Here is a 25727-nt window from a genome sequence, read left to right on the forward strand (position 1 = left end):
AAGAATATTAAGCAGCAAATCATTGAAACCACAAGTGCTGCAGAGCAAGAATTAGAATTTTTAGTGCAATGATATTTTACAGTTTTCTGTTAAACACAGTTTTAAGGGGGTAATGGGTAAAGACTTCTTTTGGATAGAAACCCAAGGTATGATGAAAATGTTTCTATCATTTTCAATTAAAGATTGTTCTTAATATTGAATGTGACTTCTGTAAGAGGTGACCTAAGCCTGGCACAGTGCTATGCCTTTTAACAGGAGCCCAAGTATTTGCTAAAAGAGTCAAGTGACATGGAGCTTTCACTTAGGGAACTTAGTAGTCCCAGAACTACACTTGAACAATGGTATTGGATACAAGCTTCCCTGAAGGCTTGGAGAATTTCAGTAGCAAGTGTAAAGGGGGAAAAAGTAAGGCTGGCTTTTATGGAATATGACCAGATTCATTATTTACAGTTAAGTAAATGTTTTATTTCTAGAAGCTGAAAGGACCATGGTCTTTAATTGCTTTGTAGATGAGGAAATGAACCAAATGAGTATAAGTGATTTGTACAGATTGCCCAGCTAGCTATTATTTCGTGCAGAGAACTAAGAAAAAGAGTCCCAGATCTCTGACACTTCTTTTATACTGATTTTATTTTGACTCTTCCTGGCACAGAAGACTTAAAGACTTGTGGTCAGAGGCATTTTGTCCTAAAACCCTATGAAGTTACAATGCCATGTCTTCAAGAGTCGGCATTACCTCCCCAGATAACATTCTTCCCCTGGCCCCTCACCCCGCCCCTCCCCAATTAATCAAAAATGAAACTGTAAAGGTAAGAGGTTTTTCTGGAGTCTTGTAAGCTCAGAATTGACAGTGGTATAATTGTTTAAGATTTAATGTAGGAATTTGATGGGGAAGCTTAAGTAAACAGTTGAGCCATATAAAGGAAAAGACTAAAAAACCCTAGCTTTATTTTAACCTTATATCTTAGTGGGTTAAAGGCTTTTGATGTTGGTACTTGCTGATCAGGTGCACAGAAAGCAATTTTTATTTATAAAACAGAATCTACACATTCACACACCAGTTAGATTCTAGTAGAGCTTAAAAATTGCTCAGCAGCCCTGGCCAGCGTGACTCAGTGGTTAGAGTGTGGGCCCAGTCAGCGAGTTTGGGAGACAACCAATCAATGTGTCTCTCTCACATTGATGTTTCTCTCTCTCCTCTCTCTCTCTTTCTCTTCCTCCCCCCTCCCTTCCACTCTCTCTGAAAATCAATGGAAAAAATATCCTCAGGTGAGGATTAACCAAAAAAAAAAAAAATGCTCAGCAGCTAGGGCAAAATTGCAATTTCAGGTAAAATTATCATTATACATCTCAAATGCTTTTGAGTCAGATTTATCAAATGCCTAACCGCATATTGAATTATTGAATTTAATAGCATAAAGAGAACTTAGAAATTTCCTAGTTCATCCCTCTCATTCCAGACTTTTATTGTATTTGTAGTTTTGCAGCTATAAAATTCTGCATATACAAGTGCCTAAAAAATGTTTGCTTATTGATTTAATTTCTGGATTTTCTTCCTTCTAGAATATGCATGATACTCTTTTAAGAATGTATGATGACAAGTTGACTAAAAACTGTATTTTATTAACTGTCTATAATATGAATTAGTTACTGTATGAACATTTTTAATTAAAATATCATTTCATGTGACTTTAGACAAAGATTTGCTTTCTGGGTCTCCAACTCTACTCCAGAAAAATGTTTAGAAAAATTTACTTTATAATAAATGAATTTATTTTTCTTTCTAAGAATCAATTCAGTGTCATGGAAATAGTGTGCACTTTTGACGTGGTTCATTAGACTACGGTGGCGGGGGCCGAGGCAGAGGCAGTTAGAGGCAATCAGGCAGGCAGGGGAGCAGTCTGGGTGCGATCAGGCTGGAAGGAGAGCAGTTAGGGAGCGATCAGGCTGGTAAGGGAGCAGTTAGGGGCAATCAGGCCAGCGGGGGAGAGCAGTTAGGGCAATCAGGCTGGCAGGGGAGAGCCGTTAAGGAGATCAGGCCAGCGGGGCAGAGCAGTTAGGGGTGATCAGGCCAGCGGGGCAGAGCAGTTAGGGGCAATCAGGCTGGCGGGGGAGATCAGTCAGGGCGATCAGGCTGGCAGGGGAGCAGTTAGGGGCATCAGACAGATAGGCAAAGGTGGTTAGGGGCTATCAGGCAGGCAGGTGAGCAGTTAGGGGCTATCAGGAAGGCAGAGGGGTTAGAGGTGATCAGGCAGGCAGGCAGAGTGGTTAGGGGCAACCAGGAAAGCAGGCAGAGGGGCTAGGGGCGGTCAGCCAGGCAGGCAGAGGGTTAGGGGTGATCAGGCAGGCAGGCAGGTGAGCAGTTAGGAGTCAGCAGTCCCGGATTGCAAGAGGGAGTCCAACTGCTGGTTTTAGGCCTAAACCGACAGTCAGACATCCCCTGAGGGGTCCCGGATTGGAGAGGGTGCAGGCTGGGCTGAGGGACCCCCCCCCCCACCACCACCACCATGCATAAAATCGTGCACCGGGCTCTAGTAATTGTATAATCATAGATGGTATCTACCTCATAGACAGAATAGGCACGAAAAGTATACCACTTGTTTCAAGATGGTATACTTGTAAGATAATTTGTAAGGATATATTTTTTTCCACTCTTCTTAGTTATTATATTAGCTTCCTTAGTGAGAAAAATATATTTAGAAGAACCCAATGATAATGCTAACAGAATTTTTTTATCTTACAAAGTTTTCATTTACTGTTATATAAAAGTCTTAATGTTAAATTAAATGATTTATGAAGTATTTTCTTAAAATAAAAGGTAAAACAGTATATGATACAAATGATTGGTTAACAAAACAAAAAGTTCTAGAACTCTAACCTTTTTAGTTTAATATATGCTAAATAATAAATTATTTACAGTATGCTCATTTATTTTTACAGTCGGCATTTTCTTATACATTAATAATTTTTGCTTTAAATATTTATAGTTATGATTATTGAATCTATATAACTTCTTACTACAGAAGAACCATTGTAGAATTATTATAGACCCTCTTTTCTAAGCTAAAATTTATTTTAATTTGCTGTTGGCTGTTACATTTTTGTGGGATTATTTTTTCTAGTTCAACATATAATTTAACTGAGCTATTTCATGATTTTTTTCTTAAATGATATTTCTGGACTTAGGCATCAATGTTTTGAAAAATTAGGAAGTTAGTAGGAGATGCTTGAAAAAATTTCAAGGTTATATGTTTAGTTATATAATAGATATTTCCAAACAATTTTTCAAAATAGTTGTACTAATTTAGAAATCTTTTTTATATTAAAGAAAATTGTGGTATTATTTTAAATTTTGTAGTGGTCTTACTGTGTCTGTATGTCTCTACTTGGTATTTGTTTAAACATTTAAATGTCTTAACAGTAATTTGTTATGATAACATTATTAAAAATTATTTCCAATGTGTGTCTTTGTCTCTCTCTCTCTCTCTCTCTCTCTCTCTCTCTCTCTCTCTCTCTCTCTCTCTCCTGCATGACCTCACCTTTCCCTACTCCTTTCCCTAGGCATGGTTTCCTTGCTTTTCTCTTTCTCAAGCTCCAAGGGCCCTTCTTTTGCTTCTGTAACTTGTTTCCTGAGCCTATTTCTTCTGTGGCTCACTTCTACTACCTCTATGACTTTCTAAATAAACTTTCTTGTTTTTGAAAAAAAAATTATTTTCATACTTAACAGAGTATTAAAATCATAATGAAGAAAATTAATCACAAGTGTAGAACCTAATAATTCCCATTATCTGAGCAAAAGTGAAACTTCTTTAATTTTTAGGACTGTCTTTCTCGTGACACTAGGTCTTTGGGATTATAAAATAACTTCTCTGGTATAGTTCTTCTGCTTTGAGTCATTTTTTTTTCATTACTATAAAGATTTTTCTTTATTTTCAAAATTATCTTCATATCATTGTTCACTCATTTTAATAGTATAATCTGGGCAGAAGTTGCTACAAGTACATCAGTTTTCTATAACTAAAACTTAAACCTTTAAGTATATAACCTGTAAGCACTTTGACCAAAAAAAAAAAAAAACAAACCCAAAGTTAACTATATTTCATATCTTCTTACTGTCTGTACAAGTACAGTAAAAAGGTGTAATTTAAACTACTTGATGATTCTGTCATTATTATGAATAGCAAGCATTATACCATCCTATCTAATAATAGACAAACATGGTAATTGACCGTACCTTTGCTACGCCTCCCATCGGCTAATCAGCGTGATATGCAAATTAACTACCACCAAAGATGGAGGCTAATTTGCATACTGCAGGCAGGGCGGGACAGCATGAGCCGCCTGCGCGCCACCATCCAGAGCAGGCCCGCCCCAGAAGCTGGCCTGTCTTGCTGCCCCAGGAGCCCCAGAAGCCGCCTGATATGGTAGTAACTCTATCAGTAAGCACTCTGAAAGTCAGTGGCATAAATGCACCAATTAAAAGACAGATTATGAGGATGAATCAAAAACAAAACCCACTTTAAATATAAAGACACATATAGATTAAAAGTACATGAATTAAGCTGCAGCCTGTTTTGCTCAGTGGATAGAGCATTAGCCCGTGGACTGAAGGGTCCCAGGTTCGATTCCAGTCAAGGGCATGTACCTCAGTTGCTGGCTTGATCCCCAGTCCCTATCAAAGCATGTGCAGGAGGCAACCAATCAAGGTGTCTCTCCCTTCCCCTTCACTCTCTCTAAAATTCAATGGAAAAATATCCTTGGATGAAGATTAACAAAAACAAAGTAAATGGATTAAGTAACATTAAAGAGATTATAAAAAAATATATTCCAAATTTTGTTAGTTGTATATGGTTATGTTTAAATTTTTAACACCTAAGAAATTGGGTGAAGGGTACATATAACATGCTGTAGTATTTTATAGTTTTTTTTACATGGATGAGATTATTTCAAATTAAAGTATTAAAAAATTAAAAATTGCCCTGACCAGTTTGGCTCAGTGGATAGAGCATCGGCCTGCGGACTGAAGGGTCCCAGGTTCGATTCCGGTCAGGGGCATGTACCTGGGTTGCGGGCACATCCCCAGTGGGGGGTGTGCAAGAGGCAGCTGATCGATGTTTCTCTCTCATCGATGTTTCTAGCTCTCTGTCCCTCTCCCTTCCTCTCTGTAAAAAATCAAAAATATATATATATATATATAAAAAAAAAATTAAAAATTAATAAAATATTAATTGAAATGTGTATGCATTACATGAAAAATCTCCTAATTGCTTCTAGCATAATTTATTAAATTGTGCTAAAATTTACAAGGGTTCAATTAAAAAATATCTTAATTCTAAATGATATAATAGAAAATATATAATAGTGCAGTTATAAGCACTTATCTGAAAATAAAAATTTAAAGAAGTGAATTTAAAGAAGGGATTAGCCAAAGAAAATATATGCACATCCCATGGACCCAGACAACAGTATGGTGATGGTCAGAGAGAAGTGGGGGGCAAGAACTGGGTAGAGGGGGCAAAGGGGGGGAAATAGGGACATCCTATATAATAATAAAAGGCTAATATGCACATTGACTGAACGGCAGAATGACCGGTTGCTATGATGAGCACTGGCCACCAGGGGGCAGACGCTCAATGCAGGAGCTGCCCCCTGGTGGTCAGTGCACTTCCATATGGGGAGTGCCACTCAGCCAGAAGCTGGCTCATGGCTGGCCAGCGCAGTGGTGGTGGCAGGAGCCTCTCCCACCTCCGTGGCAGCACTAAGAATGTCCAACTAACGGTTTAGACCCGATCCCTTGGGGGCCTAAGCCTTTAGTTGGACATCCCCCAAGGGCTCCCTGGCTGTCAGAAGGATGTCTGACTGAAAGCTTAGGCCTGATCCCCCGGGGAGTGGGTCTAAGTCGACAGGTGGACATCCCCCAAGGGGTCCTGGACTGTGAATGAGCGCAGGCTGGGCTGAGGGGACCCCCCCCCCCCCGAGTGCACAAATTTTTATGCACCAGGCCTCTAGTCCTATATAATAAAAGTCTAATATGCTAAGTGTCCAGTCGTCCATTCAACCAATCAAAGCGTAATATGCTAATCAATGTTAAGGCCGCTCAACCACTTGTTATGATGTCCACTGACCACCAGGGGGCAGACACTCTGGCTGGGTTGGTTAGCTTGCTGCTGGGGTCCAGCTGATCAGTACTGAGCAAGATGGACCGGACACACCCTGGAGCCCTCCTGTGGTCCCTCCCAGCTGACCAACTTCCCATGTTCCTCCCTGGCCCTGATTGTGAGTGGTGGGTTCCCTCAGCCTGGCCTGTACCCTCTCGCAATCTGGGACCCCTTGGGAGATGTCAAAGAACCTGTTTTGGCCCAATCCCACAGGCCAGGCCAAGGGACCCCCCCACTGGTGCACGAATTCGTGCACTGGGCCTCTAGTAATATAATAAATTCTCTACCCTACTTATGACTTCCAACAATTATACTATTGAAGATGTTTATCATTTCTTTTTCTTACAAAGGTAACATATCTACAGTATTAAAGACAAAAGGATCCATAATCCCAACACTCTAATACACTGCTAGCTTTTTATTAATTTCAGTCTTTTTCATTTAATAATTCTGTCTTTATCTTATACATAATTTTTACTTGTAGTTATCTTACATATAACTTTTTAAATAATTTTTTTCACTTTCTAATCATAAACATTTTCTAGTCATTATAAATTAATCATTTTGTTTTCATTGTTGTATTAGAAATAATCTTGGGATAAAATCTTTGAGATAATACTTTTTTTCTTTATTTAGGACTCTTAGGATACAGTTTAAGAAGTATAATCATGAGAATAAAGGATATAGAAATGCATATGTCAATATAGATTGCTGAGTTGATTTCCAATAGGTTGTATTAGTTTATACTTCCATCAGTAATTTGTTAAAGTTGATTCATCATATCTTTATCAGTGTAGTATATTATTGTTATAAAATTATCTTTGCTGATTGGTCTGACAACATTACTTCATTATTACATTTATTACTAGTAAGTTTCAGCATTTTTTCATGTTTGTTTACTGTTGTATTTCCTCTTGTGAATTTTTTTCATGTGTTATCTACTGGTTCTAAAATAGTTTTCCAGATAAAGTTATTAATGTATTATATTTTGTTATATTATCTAACTTTGTATTGTTATAATATGCTAGGAGCTCCCTTTTATATTTCTTCAAATAAAGAATATGTTTGTCCACCATACACATAAATAGTGGTGCCACCTGCATATGGATGATATGAGATGTTGTGGGTCTTTTGAGATGTGCTGTCTGAGTTTTGAGGAAACAATATTACCTGAAAGCTGGCACTGTAGTGAAGATAAATTGCCACTGTTCCTACCTCTCCCACTGTTATAAAGGATTAATAAAATAATTATTGTATTTTCTCCCTTGGTGGCAGCAGGGGCAGTGATTGCAAATGCTTAGAACCAAAATAGTAAAATTTGGAAAGGGGAAGGGAGAGGAGCAGTAGATGAGTAAAGAATTCTGTTGTCTATAAAGAGGGTGCCACCTGAACTGGCAACTGACTTTATTCTTGGTTTTCTCTATTCTTCCTACTCAGTTTATTCTCTACTCATCTGGGTATATTCATTATATACTCAGTATCTCTCAGAGACTTCTACATCAGCTCTCAAATTTACTCTGCTGTTCAATTTAAGGAAATTGATTTCCACGATATTCATCGGCGTCCATTGTACCAACCCCACAGTTTCTAGAGAACTCCCTAAAATGTTCTGTTCCTTTCACTTAAAGTAAATACATTTTGGGAATTTTGTTATAATATATATAATCACGTGATTATATATTTGAATAGTTTTAATATTTCTATTCCGATTTAGCTTTTTTGGTACCAAGGAACAGCAACTCATTCAGATTGTCTTAAAAGAAATAGGTAGGTTTATTTTAAGTCATTTGTGGAAATAGCTATCAGGAAGCAAAGCAGCACCCAGGAGCAGTTACTCTAAATTCTGGTGGACCATGTAATCTTAGAGCTTCTTTGCTTTTCTCTGAGCTGATCCATTCTCCTCTCTGCTTACAATTTCTGCCTTTTTACTAGTATACTTTTGTCTTGTACATGGAATCTAATGATGGCCACCTACTTACTCCATCATGACTTTTTAGCTTCTGCTTTGAGGACTGGTAAGTGGTAAATGATCCTAGTACATCCTGTTCATATTTCCTAGAAAGGAAATCTAATTGATTTAGCTAATCGTTTTGTGCCAGGATTCGTCATATGGAGGGCCCAGTGTATAATCCTGGTTTAATCAGTTGTGTTTAGGAAATGTGGTCCTAAAGCACTACCTTGCCTTTAGACCCATCACTTAGACATGAGTTGTAGGCTACCCAGCTCCTTTTAGAAAAGACATTTGTGTTTACTGCTAGATACCCATCAGAAAATCAGTGCACTATACAAAGAAAAGGGCGGGGGAACCCTCATAATATATAGTAGAACTGGATGTTCTTTGTTTTTAAACAGGTAAATCAGATTCTTCTCCTTAGTTATTTTGTAATGTTGATTTCTAGGTCTTAATTTCCCCATTGATTTTATTTTTAATTTATTTTTTTTTACTGAATTTATGGCATGGTACCTGGTATAAAAACAGATATATAAATCAATGGAACAGAATAGAGAGCTCAGAAATAAACCCACACCTTTATAGTCAATATTTGACAAAGGAGGCAAAAACATACAATAGGATAAAGGTAGTCTGTTTAATAAATAGTGTTGGGAAAATTGGGTAGGTACACACACAAAATAAAACGACCACCCTCTTACACAACACACAAAAATAGACTCAAAATGGATTAAAGATTTAAATGTTAGAATCAAAACCATAAAAATCCTAGAAGAAAACATAGGAAGTAAAATCTTAGACATTTCTTGCAGTAATTTTTTTCCTGATATGTCTTCTCGGGCAAGGAAAACAAAGGAAAAAATAAACAAATAGGACTACATCGAGCTAAAAAGCTTTTGTACAGCAAAGGAAACTATCAACAAAATGAAAAGATGACCCACTGAATGGGAGCACGTATTCACCAATACATCTGATAAGGGCTCAATATCCAAAATTTATAAGGAGCTTATAAAACTCAGCACTAAAAAAACAATCCAATTAAAAAATGGGCAAAGGACCTGAATAGACACTTTTCCAAAGAAGACATACAGATAGCCAATAGAAAGATGAAAGGATGCTCAACATCACTAATCATCAAAGAAATGCAAATTAACACCACAATGAGCTATCACCTCATACCTGTTAGAATGGCTATCATCAATAAATCAACAAACAACAAGTGTTGGTGAGGTTGTGGAGAAAAGGAAACCTTCATGCACTGTTGTGGGCGTGCAGATTGGTATAGCCACTGTAGAAATCAGTATAGAGCTATCTTAAAAAATTAAACATAGAACTGCTTTATGACCCAGCAGCTCCACTTAGGGGAATACAAGAAGCCCAGTACACAAAATCACATGGCCCTGCCCACCAACTCTGGTCTTTGGTCATTTCCACGTTAGGGCCACAGGCCTTTTATAATATAGATATCCAAAGAAACCTGAAACTAATTGGAAAGTATATATGCATTTGCAGTGTTATTTACAATAGCCACAATCTGGAAACAGTCCAAGTGCCCATCAGTAGATGAGTGGATAAAAAAAGCTGTGGTACAGCTGGCCAGTGTGGCCCAGTGGTTGAGCATCGACATGTGAACCAAGAGATCACCATTCAGTTTGATTCTTGATCAGGGAATCCCGGGTTGTGGGCTCAATCCCCAGTGTGAGGCGTGCAGGAGGCGGCCAATCCATGATTCTCTCTCATCATTGATGTTTCTCTCCTTCTCCCTTCCCCTTCCTCTCTAAAATCAATAAAAATATACATTAAAAAAATAGCTGTGGTACATTTACACAATGGAATGCTACTTAGCTGTAAAAAAAAGATGGAAATCCCCATTTACTTTAAGAGGATTGTATTGATGTTGTCTAATTCTATTTTCATTTTGAAGGTGGGGTATTATGATTGCTATTTTCTAAATACAGTTATAGTTTAAATTGATAAGTTCCAATTTTATAGGATGGGGGGATGGATGGTGATTAGAACATGATATTCAGTTGGCTGGTAACTCAGTATCTTTGTGTTTTTAAAGGATATTTTATTGATTTTTAGAGAGAGAGGCAGGGAGAGGGAGAGAGAGAGAAACATTGATGTGAGAGCAGAACATTCATCAGCTGCCTCCTGCACTCCCCCACAGGGGATGGAGCCCACAACCTGGGCATGTGCCCTGACCAGAAATTGAACCCTGACCTCCTGGTTCATAGATTGATGCTCAACCACTGAGACACACTTGCCGGTAAGGAGATGTATTCTTATAAATTGAACACTTTCTTAGTATGTATAGTAGATTAGTGTTATCCTTCAGGTCTAGCATAATCTCAGATTTCGTTACCATCTCACATTTCATTTTAGGTTTTTGTTAATTTTTTTATGTCTTGATCTTGGTTCAGTCTCATTGTTTCTTTGTCATAGTAATAGAAAAACAGACTTGAACATGGACAGAATATATGCTGTTTTTATACTAAACTGTTAGTTATATAGTATCATCTGCCAAAGAACATTATTTTCTGCTTTTTCCCATTTGTGGACTATAGAGAATTTACTTTATCGTATTCTTTTCCTATCTTTTTGTACATTATGAGGACTACCCTTAGTCAACTACTTAGTTTTCACACTTATAAAACGTTTACAGATTGTTACATTCATATCTGAATTAATATTTACCACTTGATTTCTGATTCTTTTCTTTGTTCCTCCTATTTGTTCCTCTTTTAATCTATTCCTTTAGAATAATCACCTTATTTTTTTATTATTATTATTTTTTTAAATATATTTTATTGATTTCTTACAGAGAGGAAGGGAGAGAGATAGAGAGTCAGAAACATCGATGAGAGAGAAACATCGATGAGAGAGAAACATCGATCAGCCGCCTCCTGCACATCCCCTACTGGGGATATGCCCGCAACCAAGGTACATGCCCCTGACCGGAATCGAACCTGGGACCTTTCAGTCCGCAGGCCGACGCTCTATCCACTGAGCCAAACCGGTTTCGGCAGAATAATTACCTTATTTAAATGACAGATCAAACAGCCCATTTTGTTGCATATTCTTTGATTATACAAAAACTAGAGGCTCAATAAACAGATTTGTGCACCAGTGGGTTCTCTCAGCCTAGGCTACGGGGATCAGGCTGAAACCAGCTTTCTGACATCCCTCAAGGGGTCCTGGATTGCAAGAGGACACAGGCCAGGCCAAGGGACCCCACCGGTGCACGAATCTGTACACTGGGCCTCTAGTATGCATATATAAGATCTTTGGTTAATCTTTTCTGCCCTCCCCCCTCCCCCCCTTCCCTCTGAGATTCATTAGTCTGTTCCATGTTTCCATGCCTGTGGTTTCCACTCCTGCATTGAGCATCTGCCCCCTGGTGGTCATTGCGCATCATAGCTACCGGACGGTTGGCCAGTCACTTAGGCTTTTATATATATAGATAGATAATTTATTCTTCATCTTAACTCTATCTGATTGTACAAACTGTTATCAGTAAATCTTGGTTTTAATGATAATTTCAGTTGTGGAGAGTGAAGTGTGAAGGGAATAAACATTAAGTACCTGATGAACAAAAATGGATCCAGAGACAAGGGGCAGGGGAGGAGGGGCAGTTAGAGATCAACCAAAGGACTTGTATGCATGCATATTAGCATAACCAATGGACACAGACACTGGGGTGGTGGGGGCATGCCCTCAGGGATGGGAGTGGCTTGTGGGGGAGTCAATCGGGGAAAAAGGAGACGTATGTAATACTTTAAACAAGAAAAAAAGAGATAGGGGTCCAGTTTCATTCTTTTGCATGTGAAGATCCAGTTTTCCCAGCACCATTTATTGAAGAGACTGTTTTTTCCCCATTGAGTATTCTTGGCTCCTTTGTAACTAGTTGACTGTATATGCAGGGGTTTATTTCTGGGCTTTCAATTCTGTTCCATTGTTTATGTGTCTTTTTTTTAATGCCAGTACCATACTGTTTTTATTGCTATAGTTTAATAATATAGTTTGAAAACAGGAAGTGTTTTCTGCCTTTGTTCTTTTTCAGGATTGCTTATGTATTCATGGTCTTTTGCGTCCCATGTGAATTGTAGAATTTTTTTTTCTATTTTTGTAAAGAAATGCGATTGGAATCTTCATAGGGGTTACATGGATGGCTTTGGGTAATATAGATATTTTAATATTCTTCGAATCCATTTTTCTATTTGTGTCTTCTTTAATTTCTTTCATCAATGTCTTACAGCTTTTAGTTTTCAGATCTTTCAACTCCATGGTTAAATTTATTCCTATGTATTGTATTCTTTTTTATGCTATTGTAAATGTGATTGTGTTATTTATTTCTTTTTCAGGTAGTTTGTTGTTAGTGTATAGAAACACAACTGGTTTTTGTATCCTGCAACTTTACTAAATTCATTTATTAGTATTATGGAAGAGTATTTACGATTTTCTAAGTATGAGATCATGTCATCTGCAAATAGAGACAGTTTTACCTCTTCATTTCTGAGGTGGATGCCTTTTTATTTTTTCTTGCTTCAATGCTTTAGTTAGGAGTTGTAGTGCTTGAGTAGGAGTGGTGAGAATGGGCACCCTTATCTTGTTCTTGATTTAGAGAAAAAGGTTTCAATCTTTCTCTATTGAGTATGATACTACTTGGGGGGTTGTCATATATAGCCTTTATTGTGTTTCTTCTATACCAATTTGTTGAGAGGTTTTATCATGAATGAATAGAGTTTTGTCAAATACTTTTTCCGCATCTATTAAGATGATTTGTATCTTTCATTCTACTAATGTGATATGTCACATTGATTGATTTATAGATGTTGAATCATTCTGGCATCCCAGAGATTAATCCCACTTGGTCATGGTGTGTGATCTTTATAATGTGCTGTTGAATTTGGTTTTCTAGTAATTTGTTGAGAAATTTTGCATCTATATCAAGGATACTAGTCTGTGGTGTTCTTCTAGTGTCCATTGTACCAGGGAAATGCTGGCCTCACAAATGAATTTGGAAGTGTTCCTTCCTCTTCAATTTTTTGTAAGAGTTTGAAAAAAATGATGTTTCCTGGCTGGTGTGGCTCAGTTGCTTGAACATCAGTCCGAGTACAGAAGGGTTGCCTGTGTGATTCCTGGTCAGAGACATGCTCAGGTTCTCCCATATTTTTACTTTTTCCAAGTTTCCATTTGTAATAATTTAAGTGAAACTCCTTACTCAGCCTCTGTAAATTACAAAGTAAATGAACATCGCACTTAATAGCTCCTAATACATGCAGTCCTTACCAAGGTAGTACAAATTATGATGTGACTTTAAACAGTATGTCCTAATGTTTTGGTTTTCATCAAAGACATTTTTCTAGTGTTTTCATATAAATCAGTACAATCTGCATTGTATTCCTCTTTCTCCTATTTTCTGTCATTTCTAATGCAGCTAGAACACTGCTGCTCTTTAGAGTAAGGAACTAGTGAAAATTTCTAGGACCAGATTTATTAAGTCAATATAATGGATCTCGGGCTGGCTTTTAGAACTATGTGGAAGTTGTTTAAAGCTACCCATGCCTAGGTACATAGGCCCCACTCCTATATTGAATCAGTGGGGGACATAGGGAACAGGCATCCTTTTTCTTCCCAGTAAGTGTAATGTTCAGTCAGGGTTGAGAACCAGTGTTTCAAGTAGCTTGACATACATGGAGAGTAAAATCAATTCTGATAGTTTAAAATGTCATAGAAATCAACAGAATTGATGTTTTGATGATTAAAATGATGTGATCAAAAGTTAAATATAGGAGGAATTGCTCTATGAGTCTTGTACTTTAGTTAAAAATGAAAAGCTTAGCCCGGCTGGCCTGGCTTAATGGTTGAGCATTGACCTGTGAACCAGGTCACAGGTTTGATTCCCGGTCAGGGAACATGCCTGGGTTGCAGACTTGATTCCCAGTAGGGGGTGTGCAGTAGGCAGCTAATCAGTAATTCTCTCTCATCAATGATGTTTCTCTCTCTCTCTCCCTCTCTCTTCCTCTCTGAAATCAATAAAAATATATATTTTAAAAAATGAAAAGCTTAAACTCTGAAAGGTACAGTTTTCATACCTGAACTTAAGATAACAGACACCAAGAGAGCTGTTGAATCTTGATGATGCATGGAATAGAAAGGAAAAGAAAAGTATACCCCGCACCAAAAATAGGAAAGTCTACCCAAGATGTCTACCCAAGAGTTCTGTTAAGGGCTAATCACGTGGAGATAGCAGAATGAGAATAATGGCAGCGCAGGTGCATCTGGAGTCAGGTGCATCATAACTTGAGTCCTGCCTTTGTCCATTACTATCTTGTGACCTTGGACACATTACTTAACTTTTTTTAAGCCTGTTCTTTTCTGTAAAATGGAGATAATAATAGTTTCTACTCATGGAATTAAATAATTTTGTGCATTTAGAGCAATTAGTATAATAATGCACATAGAAGCACTTCATAAATGATAACAGAGTTGCTGTTACTACCAGGCTCAGTCCAGACTTTGGAATCACACAGATTTGGTTTTGAATGCCCAATCTTCCATAAACTGGCTAAGCAAGCTACTTACCTCTCTGAACCTCAGTTAATATAAAATAGAGTTAATATCTACCTCCTAGTGCTGTTGTAAATATTAAATGAGCTGAAGTGTTTAGGAAGTACCTGGTTGTAGATTGGGTTGACCTTTGAGATTAACTTTTCCTTATCACCTGCTTTTCCTTATCACAAGTCTCTTTTTTTAATGTTTGTTTGTAAATTTTAGCATTTGAGTCACATGTCTAGTCATCATCATCTTCAACAGTCTTCCTGAAAGGGCATTCTGAGAATACATTTATTTAAATTTTCCTTAGTGCCGACATTCCTTTTTTTCTTTCTGTTAATCTCTCAGCTCTTAGATGACAATAAGTTGTAATGCTTAGAGGATTATAATTTTAACTCTTAGTGGTGATCTAGATTATCCACCCTAATAAGTCAATCAAGGACAATTTAAAAACTCCTTTGTTCCCAGTATCTTATAACACCAGAGGGTCTGTATATTGTAGTCCCTGCCCCTTAATATAGTAAAGCTCATTTTCTCAGGTAGCCTGGGCTCAACAGTTGGTTTTGCTTTTTTCACTTTTCTTTTTGATTCTTTTCCTCTGATTACTTCATAGAATCTCTTAAAGGACTTTCTAGTTCCACAGATAGCTATAATTTAACAAGCCTGTCAACATTTTGATTCTTTGACATTAAAAAACCTCATATTTTAAAAGTAAGTAATCATCTGTCTTTAGACTTTCCCTTCTTTCCTAAACTTTGGTTTAAATTTTCATAAATCTTTTCTAAATAATTTTAAATATATATGTATATATATGTATATGTATATATATAATATATAAGTATATATGTCTATATAAATATATATATATATATTATTGATTCCAGAGGGAGGATGGGAGAGGGAGAGATAGAAACAATCAGTGTTGAGGATCATTGATCAGCTGCCTCCTGCACGCCCCCTACTGGGGATTGGGCCCAAAACCCAGGCATGTGCCCTGACCAGGAATCAAACCATGACCTGGTTCATGGGTCGATGCTCAACCATTGAACCACACCAGCTGGGCTACTAAATAATTTTAAATATATATCATTCTTTTTAGCTCTTTGGATGTCTCTGATTTTTTTTTTCTTCCTTGTTTATTATGGCATCTTTTTGTACTTTGGAAGTCTACAGATCTAATTTATAGTCAACAAATGATTCAGCAAATCACTTAGGCTGTATTTTGATTTGTCTGCTTGTCAAATGAAGATAATACTTGCCTCTATTTACAACAAAGGGATGTTGTGAAGATTAGGTTTAGAATATTTGAACTCATTTACTCAGTGCTGTTGAAATATCTCATTATATTTTCACTTTATATACATACTGCTTTTAAGATCTATTATAATTTTTACAACAGTGAAATGTGATTTTTTTTTTACTTTTCTCTTTTACCTCACTACAAACGTGTCAAATATTTGTTATTTATTTAGCATACAAATGGTTTTATTTATTATTAGTTTCCCAGTTTACAGAAATTGAAAGGCAATAAATATATCAGGAGCTTAGAGACTGGACTCTAGAGCCAGATTAGTTGGATTTTTGAATCATGACTGTCACTATCTGCATAACACTGAGCAAGTAATTTCTCTGTGCCTCAATTTACTTATCTGTAAAATGTAGTTAATATTAATTAGTTAACTTGTAACTAAATAAATTACTTAAATTACTAATTTAACTAAGGAATAGTTAACATATTTAAGTACTTAGGAATACTTTAAAGAATAAATTAGTTAACATATCTAAGTACTTACGATATTGCCTAGTACTCAAAAATATTAGCTATCATTATAATTGACAAAATAGTAGATATATTTAAGTCCCTAATATTTAAATATCTAAACTTTTGGTTGTATTTTGGCTGTGAAACATGATAGCCTTTTCCCTCCCTAACAAACTAAAATTCTATTTTAAATGTATATTGGACAGTTAGATCTTCCTGTGGCTCCTCCTGCCCCTCCAGTGATTTCCTACATTGCAGCCTGATGGGGTTTTTTTAAACCATTTTTATTATTAAAAAATTTTGTTCATTATGAAAATTAACACAATACAGACCAGAATTAGATGAACCTCTTCTTTTTGGAAAACAATTTTTATTATAAAAATATTTTGCTCATTATGAAAATTAACATAATGCAGAACAAAATTAGATGAACCTCTTCTTCCCATGTCTACTTCCTAGGAGGAATAAGTATTTTCCTTATTTTTTTAACCCTCGCCTTATTGATTTGAGAGAAAGAGAGAAACATCAATGTGAGAGATAAACATTGATTGGTTGCCTCCCATATGTACCCCAACTGGGAATAGAACCTGAAACCTTTTTCATGTACAAATGTTGCTCCAACCAACTGAGCAGCTGGTTGGGGCTTATTTTCCTTATTTTTATTTGACTAGAGGCCCGGTGCACAAAAATTTGTGCACTCGGGGGGCAGGGGAAGGGGGGTCCTCCAGCCCGGCCTGTGCCCTCTCGCAGTCTGGGACCCCTCGGGAGATAACGACCTGCTGGCTTAGGCCTGGTCCTGGGTGGCAGAGGGCAGGCCCAATCCCTAAGTGCAGCCCCTGGTTAGGCTCAGAGCAGGGCCAATTGGGGAGTTGGGGCGCCGCCCCATCATGCACAGAGCAGGGCGAATAGGGAGGTTGCGATGCCACCCTCAGTCATGCTCAGGGTAGGGCCAATTGGGGGGTTGGGGCACGGCCCCCTGTCACACTCAAGGCAGGGTCGATGAGGAGGTTGTGGCGCCACCCCCTATCACGCACAGAGCAGGGCTGATCAGGGGGTTGGTGCGCCGCACCCTGTCAAACACAGAGCCGCAGGGCAATCAGGGGATTGGGGAGCTCCCCCCTATCAGGCACAGAGCAGGGCTGATCAGGGGGTTGGGGTGCCTTTCCCTGTCACGAACAGAGCAGGGCGGATAGAGAGGTTGTGGCCCCGCCCCTGTCACACACAGAGCCGCAGGGCGATCAGGGGGTTTGGGTGCTGCCCCCTGTCACGCTGATCCCGGTGCCGGGAGCCTCGCTGCTCCGCTGATCCCGGTGCCGGGAGGCATATTACCCTTTTACTATATAGGATAGAGGCCTGGTGCACGGGTGGGGGCTGGCTGGTATGCCCTGAAGGGTGTCCTGGATCAGGGTGGGGGTCCCCACTGGTGTGCCTGGCCAGTCTGGGTGAGGGGCTGAGGGCTGTTTTCCGAAAGCGAGTGACTGAAGCTCCCAATCGCTCCTTGTTTTCTTTTTTTTTTTTTTATTCTGGGCCAGCTTTAGCTCTGAGGCCTCGCCGCTGAAAACATCGATACAATGTTGCTAAAGCCCGGCTGAATGAAAGCCGGTTTCTGGTGTTTTGTTTAGCTTCTTATTTGCAACATAGTACATAGTTTCTTAGAGTTGTAGCTCAGAGGCCGGCTAGTGAGGCGGGGAACGTTGGAGTCCACAGCAAACAAGCCTCATGCTTGCTTCCAGCTGCCTGGCTGCCGGCCGCCATCTTGGCTGACAGTTAATTTGCATACACTCACTGATTAGCCAATGAAAAGGGTAGCGGTCGTACGCTAATTACCATGTTTCTCTTTTATTAGTGTAGATTATATATTTTATCAGTTTATAGTTATAACCCCCTTCACAAGTAATCCTCCTAGCATGGCCTATGAGGTCTTCCTGGCCCCTGCCTTCCTCTCACTTTCACATTTTGGTAATTCCTGTTAGATCCCAGGTAAAAAGTCTCTTTCTTGAGAAATTCCTTCCTGACCTCCTCACTGGATTAGCATAATGTCCCCACAGCCTCTTGTGCTTTCCCTACCCTGCTCCTTCTGCACTGAGGCAGTGTTTCTCTCTGGGTGTTGTCCTATTAATTAGAGATGCTGTTGTCATTTAGTGTGTGGGGCTGAAGGGTGTTAGATGTTCACCAATAATAATTGTCTTAAGCACTGCATGACTTTTCAATGTCCCACTACATCAGCGGTTCTCAACCTGTGAGTTGCGACCCCTTTGGGGGTCGAACGACCCTTTCACAGGGGTCGCCTAAAACCATCAGAAAACACATACATAATTACATATTGTTTTTGTGATTAATCACTATGCTTTAATTATGTTCAATTTGTAACAATGAAAATACGGTACATCCTGCATAGCAGATATTTACATTACGATTCATAACAGTAGCAAAATTACAGTTATGAAGTAGCAACGAAAATAATTTTATGGTTGGGGGTCACCACAACATGAGGAACTGTATTAAAGGGTCGCGGCATTAGGAAGGTTGAGAACCACTGCACTAGATGGTCACATGGATGAAAAAAAACCCTATTTATAGCTATAGTCAGAACCTAGTACCTAACACAATTTTACATATGCACATGGAATGTTTTTTAGGATTTTTAATTAAATGCTGAGTTTTCCAGGCACAAAATTATTGAAGGAAGACTGTACCTTATTTTGTTTGGAACCCTACTAAGAGTTGTTCACTATTATGGAAAATCACATCACTGATGGCAACATTTATCACATTCATAGTGATTCACCATATAGGTGAAAACATCTGACTTCTCAGTAAATAGTTGTTTGAATTTAATTGAAATTAGAAAAAAAAAGCTCTGAACCAGATGAGGGAAAAGCGCTTTTTTCTTTCCTGTCCAAATATATTTGCTTTCTATCTTCCTATTGTACTTTATTCACATACTTCATTCATAGACAGCACATCTGTGTCTCTCACTAAAATGAGAACTTAGTGAGGGCAAAAATGGTATTTTACAGATCTTAGAATCTTCAGTGCTCACTAAGCAGATGGTAGTTGCTCAACTTAATATTTACTTAGTTGAATTCATGGCAGTAACAATAGTATTTATTCAACAACTATTTATTGAGTCAGTCTGCCCGGCAAAGAAGGCAAAAGGACACTGTCGCTGCTTTCAAGGAACCCATTGCTAAAACAAACCTAGAAATAATTATAAACCAATATGACAGTTTCTAAGATGGAAAAAGCTATAAAGTATAGATCTGCAATGAAAAAAACACTTTAGTCTTCTGGGGAGGTCCTGGAATAATGTCAGAGAAGATAAGTAGTATCTAGTATCAATCATAGTGCCAAGGAATACTCCTAATAAATAGTTGGAAATTGAATAGATGAACATAACTCTGAACAGCAAGAAGGAGTTTGCCAACTGGTCAAATTTAAAGAGGACATTCCAGATCAGCAGTTCCTATTCAGATGCTCAGAGGTATAAAGGGTGCAGTTGATCTTGCTGCTGGAGCATAAAGTTGGAGGTTGAGTGGTAAGAGACTAAAGTTGTCCCTGAAGGTGATGCACCAGATCATAAAAAGCCTCTTCCATGAATAGAAGTTAGATTTTATCTTGTAGGCATTAGAAACCATTGATGTAACAATTAAAACTGCTGTATTTTAAATCATACTGTATGCCAAGCAGGTACCTATAATCCTATTACAGAGTTGGTATATTCTCATTTTATAGTTGGGGGACTGAGGCTCATAGGGATTAACTGTCTAGGTTTTCACAGCTACTAAGTGGAAGAACTAGGATTTAAACTTTGTGGGTTGAATCCAGACTTCCTGCCTGCTTTTTAAACTATATTTTACCACCCCTCAACAGGGAAGAAACTAGATGTTTTTACTTTTATCAACCAGTCTGGCATTGTTACCTCATATCATTCTCAACTCTAGATAATTTAGGGTTTTTTTATGTACATTTAAATTCTTAAGTAGTTTGGGACTCTTAAGTTTTAGTCTTCTGAAAGCCCAAAATGATATCTTACAATAACTTACCTCTTCCAGGATACTTTTTATTCTGGTACCATCTTCTATCTAGATAGTTCAAAAACTGTCTTGGCTTATTGAAATATATTCTTTGGGGGGTCACCATTGAATGTTATGTACCTATCAGCATAATTTAAATACTCTAAAAGAGAAAAATTTGAAGTACTACTCCCCTGTTTTGAAACATTTAGACCTGTCTTAAACATGCAGAAAGAATAATTATTTTAAGAAAATCTAGTATTAATCTTTTATTTTTTATTTTTTATTTTTTTAATTAAATCTTTATTGTTCAGATTATTACATTAGTTACTCTTTTTTCCCACCATAACTCCCCTCCACCCAGTTCCCACCCCACCCACCGCCCTCACTCCCCACCCAGTGTCCTAATCCATAGGTGTACGATTATTGTCCAATCTCTTCCCTCACCTCCCACATCCCCCCCCAAGAATAGTCAGTCCATTCCCATTCTGTGTCCCTGATTCTATTACAATCACCAGTTCATACTGTTCATCAGATTATTTATTCATTTGATTTTTAGATTCACTTGTTGATAGATGTGTATTTGTTGTTCATAATTTGTATTTTACCTTTTTCTTCTTCTTCCTCTTCTTAAAGGATACCTTTCAGCATTTCATATAATACTGGTTTGGTGGTGATGAACTCCTTTAGCTTTTTCTTATCTGTGAAGCTCTTTATCTGGCCTTCACTTCTGAATGATAGCTTTGCTGGATAAAGTAATCTTGGTTGTAGGTTCTTGGTATTCATCACTTTGAATATTTCTTGCCACTCCCTTCTGGCCTGCAAAGTTTCTGTTGAGAAATCAGCTGACAGTCGTATGGGTACTCCCTTGTAGGTAACTGATTTTCTTTCTCTTGCTGCTTTTAAGATTCTCTCTTTGTCTTTTGCTCTTGGCATTTTAATTATGATGTGTCTTGGTGTGGTCCTCTTTGGGTTCCTTTTGTTTGGGGTCCTATGTGCTTCTTGGACTTGGAAGTCTATTTCTTTCACCAGGTAGGGGAAGTTTTCTGTCATTATTTCTTCAAATAGGTTTTCAATATCTTGCTCTCTCTCTTCTTCTGGCACCCCTATAATTCGGATGTTGCTACGCTTGAAGCTGTCCCAGAGGCTCCTGACACTATCTTCGTATTTTTGGATTCTTTTTTCATTTTGCTTTTCCGGTTGGGTGTTTTTTGCTTTTTCGTATTTCAAATCTTTGACTTGATTCTTGTGATCCTCTGGTCTGCTGTTGGGAGTCTGTATAATATTCTTTATTTCAGTCAGTGTATGCTTAATTTCTAGTTGGTTCTTTATCACAACATCGAGGGTTTCACCAGTCTTCTTGAAGATCTCACTACATTTATCGGCGGCTTCTAGACAGTTCTTTAAAGACCTTAAAAGTGTGGTTTTGAACTCTATATCCAGCAGTTTACTTTCCTCCAATTCTGTCGTTTGTGTTCTATTTCTTTGTCTCGGCATTTTTTATGCTTCGCTGTGTCGATAGAGTGCCTTTCTGTGCTAAGTGTCCCAATTACCTGAGGTAGACACTCTTGGTGCACCCCCTTGTGGGCTTTGTGCACAGTCTTGTTGTGGTTAAGCCTTGATTGTTGTAGTTATCACTGTGAGGAATTGACCTCCAGGCCAATTGGCTGTGGGAATCAGCTGTGTCTGCGGTGGGAGAACTTCTGTGCTGGAGACACCCCTCTGGGGCTAGACTTGCTTCGATGGGGCTTTTGTGCTCACTGAGTCTGCCCCCTGAGTGTGTCTTTTATGGTTCCACTCTGACCTCTGGGCTTCCTGGCTCCTGGATCTCTAGGGAGGTGCTAATCTAGCCTTTGCCTGAGGCTATCCAGCAAAAGCCTCCCTGCAGGGCTTGGGCGGGGCGGGTCCCACAGGATCAACAGGGCGGGGTTAACAATTATGGCTGCTCTCAGTCTTGCCCTCAGAGGCTCTGCTTCTCAGTGTCCCAGTAGTCGCTGCAAGCCCCACGGAGAGAAAGCTGCCCTAGGGTTCTGAGCGATGCCAGACAGTCCCGCTTCTCCCGTATGAGTGTGGGTCCTTAGAGACTCGCCCGGAACTGGAGCTCAGAGCCTGAGACTCCCTCCTGATTGAAAACGACAACCGCGCCCTCAGCCTCCAGCCTGCTCCGCATGCACTCCGAACCTTAGTATTTTACTTCAGCACTGCACCTCCTCTGAGCCTCGGTATGCTTTTCTCTTTCCTCCTAGTTGTAGAACTTCCACTCAGCCAGCTTTCTTGTGGTTCTGGATGATGTCCGTTCCGTCTTTTAGTTGTATTTTTGAAGTGGTTGTTCGAGGCAGCAAACTCCCGTGTTTACCTATGCCGCCATCTTGGTTTCTCTCTAATCTTGATATTCTATTAATTAATATATAGTTTACTATTTAAATTATTTCTGCCTCATAGTTCTGGTGTGCTTAGTTAGCTTAAAGTACTTCAGATATTATTTAAATAACCCTGTGATCTCCTAATTTTAAAGGTTATTAAAATGTGGTAAGTTCCAGAGATAGAGGAGATAATAGTTGCACAACAATGAGAATGTACTGAATACCACTGAACTGTACAATTAAAATGGTTAAAATGCCAACTTTTATAATTAAGTATATTTTACCACAATAAAAAAAAGTATGGAAGTGCAAAGTGGCCTGAGATCTCTTGTTAAGATATTACCAATACATATTTTTGAGAGCCTTTATTCCAGATAACTTGAATAAGGTGTGAGGGAACAGTTTATCTCAGTTCCCCTTATCCCATCATCATAGGCTGATCATATTAAATGTTCTTAATACTAAGTTGTTTAAAAAGAAAAAGACTTCTATTTATTTGAGTACAGGGATAAAGAAGGCAGGGTGGTAATGATATTGTGGGCAATTATCCTCAGGATGGATATGGTGAAGATGCCTTTCGGGCTTGGTTGGTATTGACCCCTGGCTTTAGTTTATGGTTCAAACGGGAAACTAAGGAGTTAAGTAAGCTATCCAGATGTCACCTCCACAGGTTGATGTGCATACAGCAGCTCCAACTCATAACTGTGGCTCAGACTTTTAGGTTCCCCACCCACCCCCATTCCAGTATCAGGAGAAATTAAATTTTTAGCCATTAGATTCACACACAAAATTAGAAGAATGTGCTGGTGGATATATAGGAAACATTTATTATATTACTGGTGAGTGTGAATTGCATAACTGTTTTTAGAAAGTAATCTTGCAATAACTTCGAAATTTTTAAGTACACATACTTTTGGCCTAATACTTCCACTGAGTTACCCCTACTTTGTAGGGACATTAGTACAAGAATGTTTTTTGCTGTGTTCTTCGTAGTGGCAAAAAAGTAGAAGCAACCCGGAAGCCAATCAACAAACGATTGAACAGATTATTTTCTATCAATTCCTAAGACCGATGTGATCTATTAAAATGTGAGTTAAATCTGTATGCATTGGCTTGTAATGATGGCCTTGCTATATTATTTGTTAAAAAAAATTATAGAGTTAATAGTGTAGTCCAATGATGGCGAACCTATGACATGTGTGTCAGAGGTGACACACGAATCATTTTTTTGGTTGATTTTTCTTTGTTAAAGGCATTTAAATATATAAAATAAATATCAAAAATATAAATCTTTGTTTTACTGTGGTTGCAAATATCAAAAAATTTCTATATGTGACACGGCACCAGAATTAAGTTAGGGTTTTTCAAAATGCTGACACGCCAAGCTCAAAAGGTTCGCCATCACTGGTGTAGTATGTAGTATGATCTTTAAAAAAAACTACAACTATATGTATGTTTGAAATTAGAGAAAGGTGTGAAAATATTTTAAAAGTTTCTAAAGTAAAAAAGAAAAGAGAAAGGGGAAAGCTCTATAATGATAGAAATTATAGAGATTACTTTGGGGTGGGTTGAGGACAGAATGAGCACAAAGAGAAATCTTGATACAGATAATCATCTATATATATATATATATCTTAATCTGGGCATTGGTTACACGGGTGTGTTCACTTTATAAAAATCCACCTAGTATGCTTAAGATACAGGTTTATATACATATTATACCAATCAAAAGTTTATTAAAAAATGGCACAGCAATACAATGGAATGCTATTATTTTTTTATAATACTTTAAATAATATATAAAGTTGGGCAAGAAACAGGACAATCTCATTCTAAAATGTAACGTACATATAAACATACAAAATGAAGACTGGAATAAAAACACTACAATATTATTAATAGACATTATGTTCTGATGACCCCTTTTTGTTTTAGATACGGACAGTTTTGGGGGGTTGGGTTGTTTGGGAAGTCTGTAGAAGGTGGTGAGCAAAGCTGGATTACAGGATATTAAACAGAAAATAAGGGTGAATAAGGAGAGAGGAAAAGGTTACTGGTAAAAGAGAAGAAAATAATGCTAGTGAGAGATGTAGTAAAGTCTTTTTTAACCCCTACTAGGAAGGTACTCCTAGGAAGGCACTAATTTCAGCTGTCAAACCATCACGGAGTAGTAGAGCCAAATGAAAAATCTTCTCCTTCAGCAGACTCAATTTGTTTTTTACAAGTATTTCATGCTTTATACTTAAGTCTTGTTTTTTTTTTAAGCATTTACTTTTAATGAAACTTTCATTGATATAGTAGTTTCAATTGATTATAACAGATGCAACTTGTATTAGAAATCTGTATTCTCCTCCTAATCTTTTGGTTAATTTGCTAAGATCTTCTTGTCCCATGGTTGCCACATGAGGCAAATAATACCTCCCCAATGAGAGAATCAAATAAGAATATATATGAAAATACTTTAATAAAATTAAACACTATCAATTGTAAATTTCAGTGTTTTTCTTGTTTTTCCTTCAGCCCAAAAACCCTTAGTTGTGAAAAGTGGTTATTTCAGATGGAATTTATTTCACGTAATAAGACTTCAAAACTTGAACTTTATTTTAGGAAATAATGCATTTTGAAAATCAAGTTCTGCAGATGTAAATGCAACATTTAGTGTTTATTGAGGTGTGAGTTGTGATTGCAATACATTTTTAATATTTTAGACTATTAGTATTTGGTTTTGTATATCACATTGAAACGTAAACATTTTTATTTCTTCTCAGTACTGTTGAGCTGTCAGGGGAATTAGCCGTTTTTGTTTTTTTTCCTGTTTCAGTCAAACATTTTGCACCATGTTAACTTAAAGTGACTAATAACCAAATTTAGATCTCTTCAGGTGTTTCGCGGCGCGCGGGGGGGGGGGGGGTTGATAAG

General features: G+C 37.9%; 1 protein-coding gene across 3 annotated transcripts in view; it reads left to right on the forward strand.

Moving 5' to 3' along the window:
- The window catches only part of TNPO1 (transportin 1), a 92637-nt gene that overhangs the window by 11199 nt on the left and 55711 nt on the right, over positions 1-25727 (forward strand). The gene's annotated exons all lie outside the window — the stretch shown is intronic.

The sequence above is a fragment of the Myotis yumanensis genome, unplaced genomic scaffold, assembly GCF_028538775.1.
Source record: "Myotis yumanensis isolate MYYU_CA2020_CCGP unplaced genomic scaffold, mMyoYum1.0.hap1 SCAF_4, whole genome shotgun sequence".
Classification (NCBI taxonomy): domain Eukaryota; kingdom Metazoa; phylum Chordata; class Mammalia; order Chiroptera; family Vespertilionidae; genus Myotis; species Myotis yumanensis.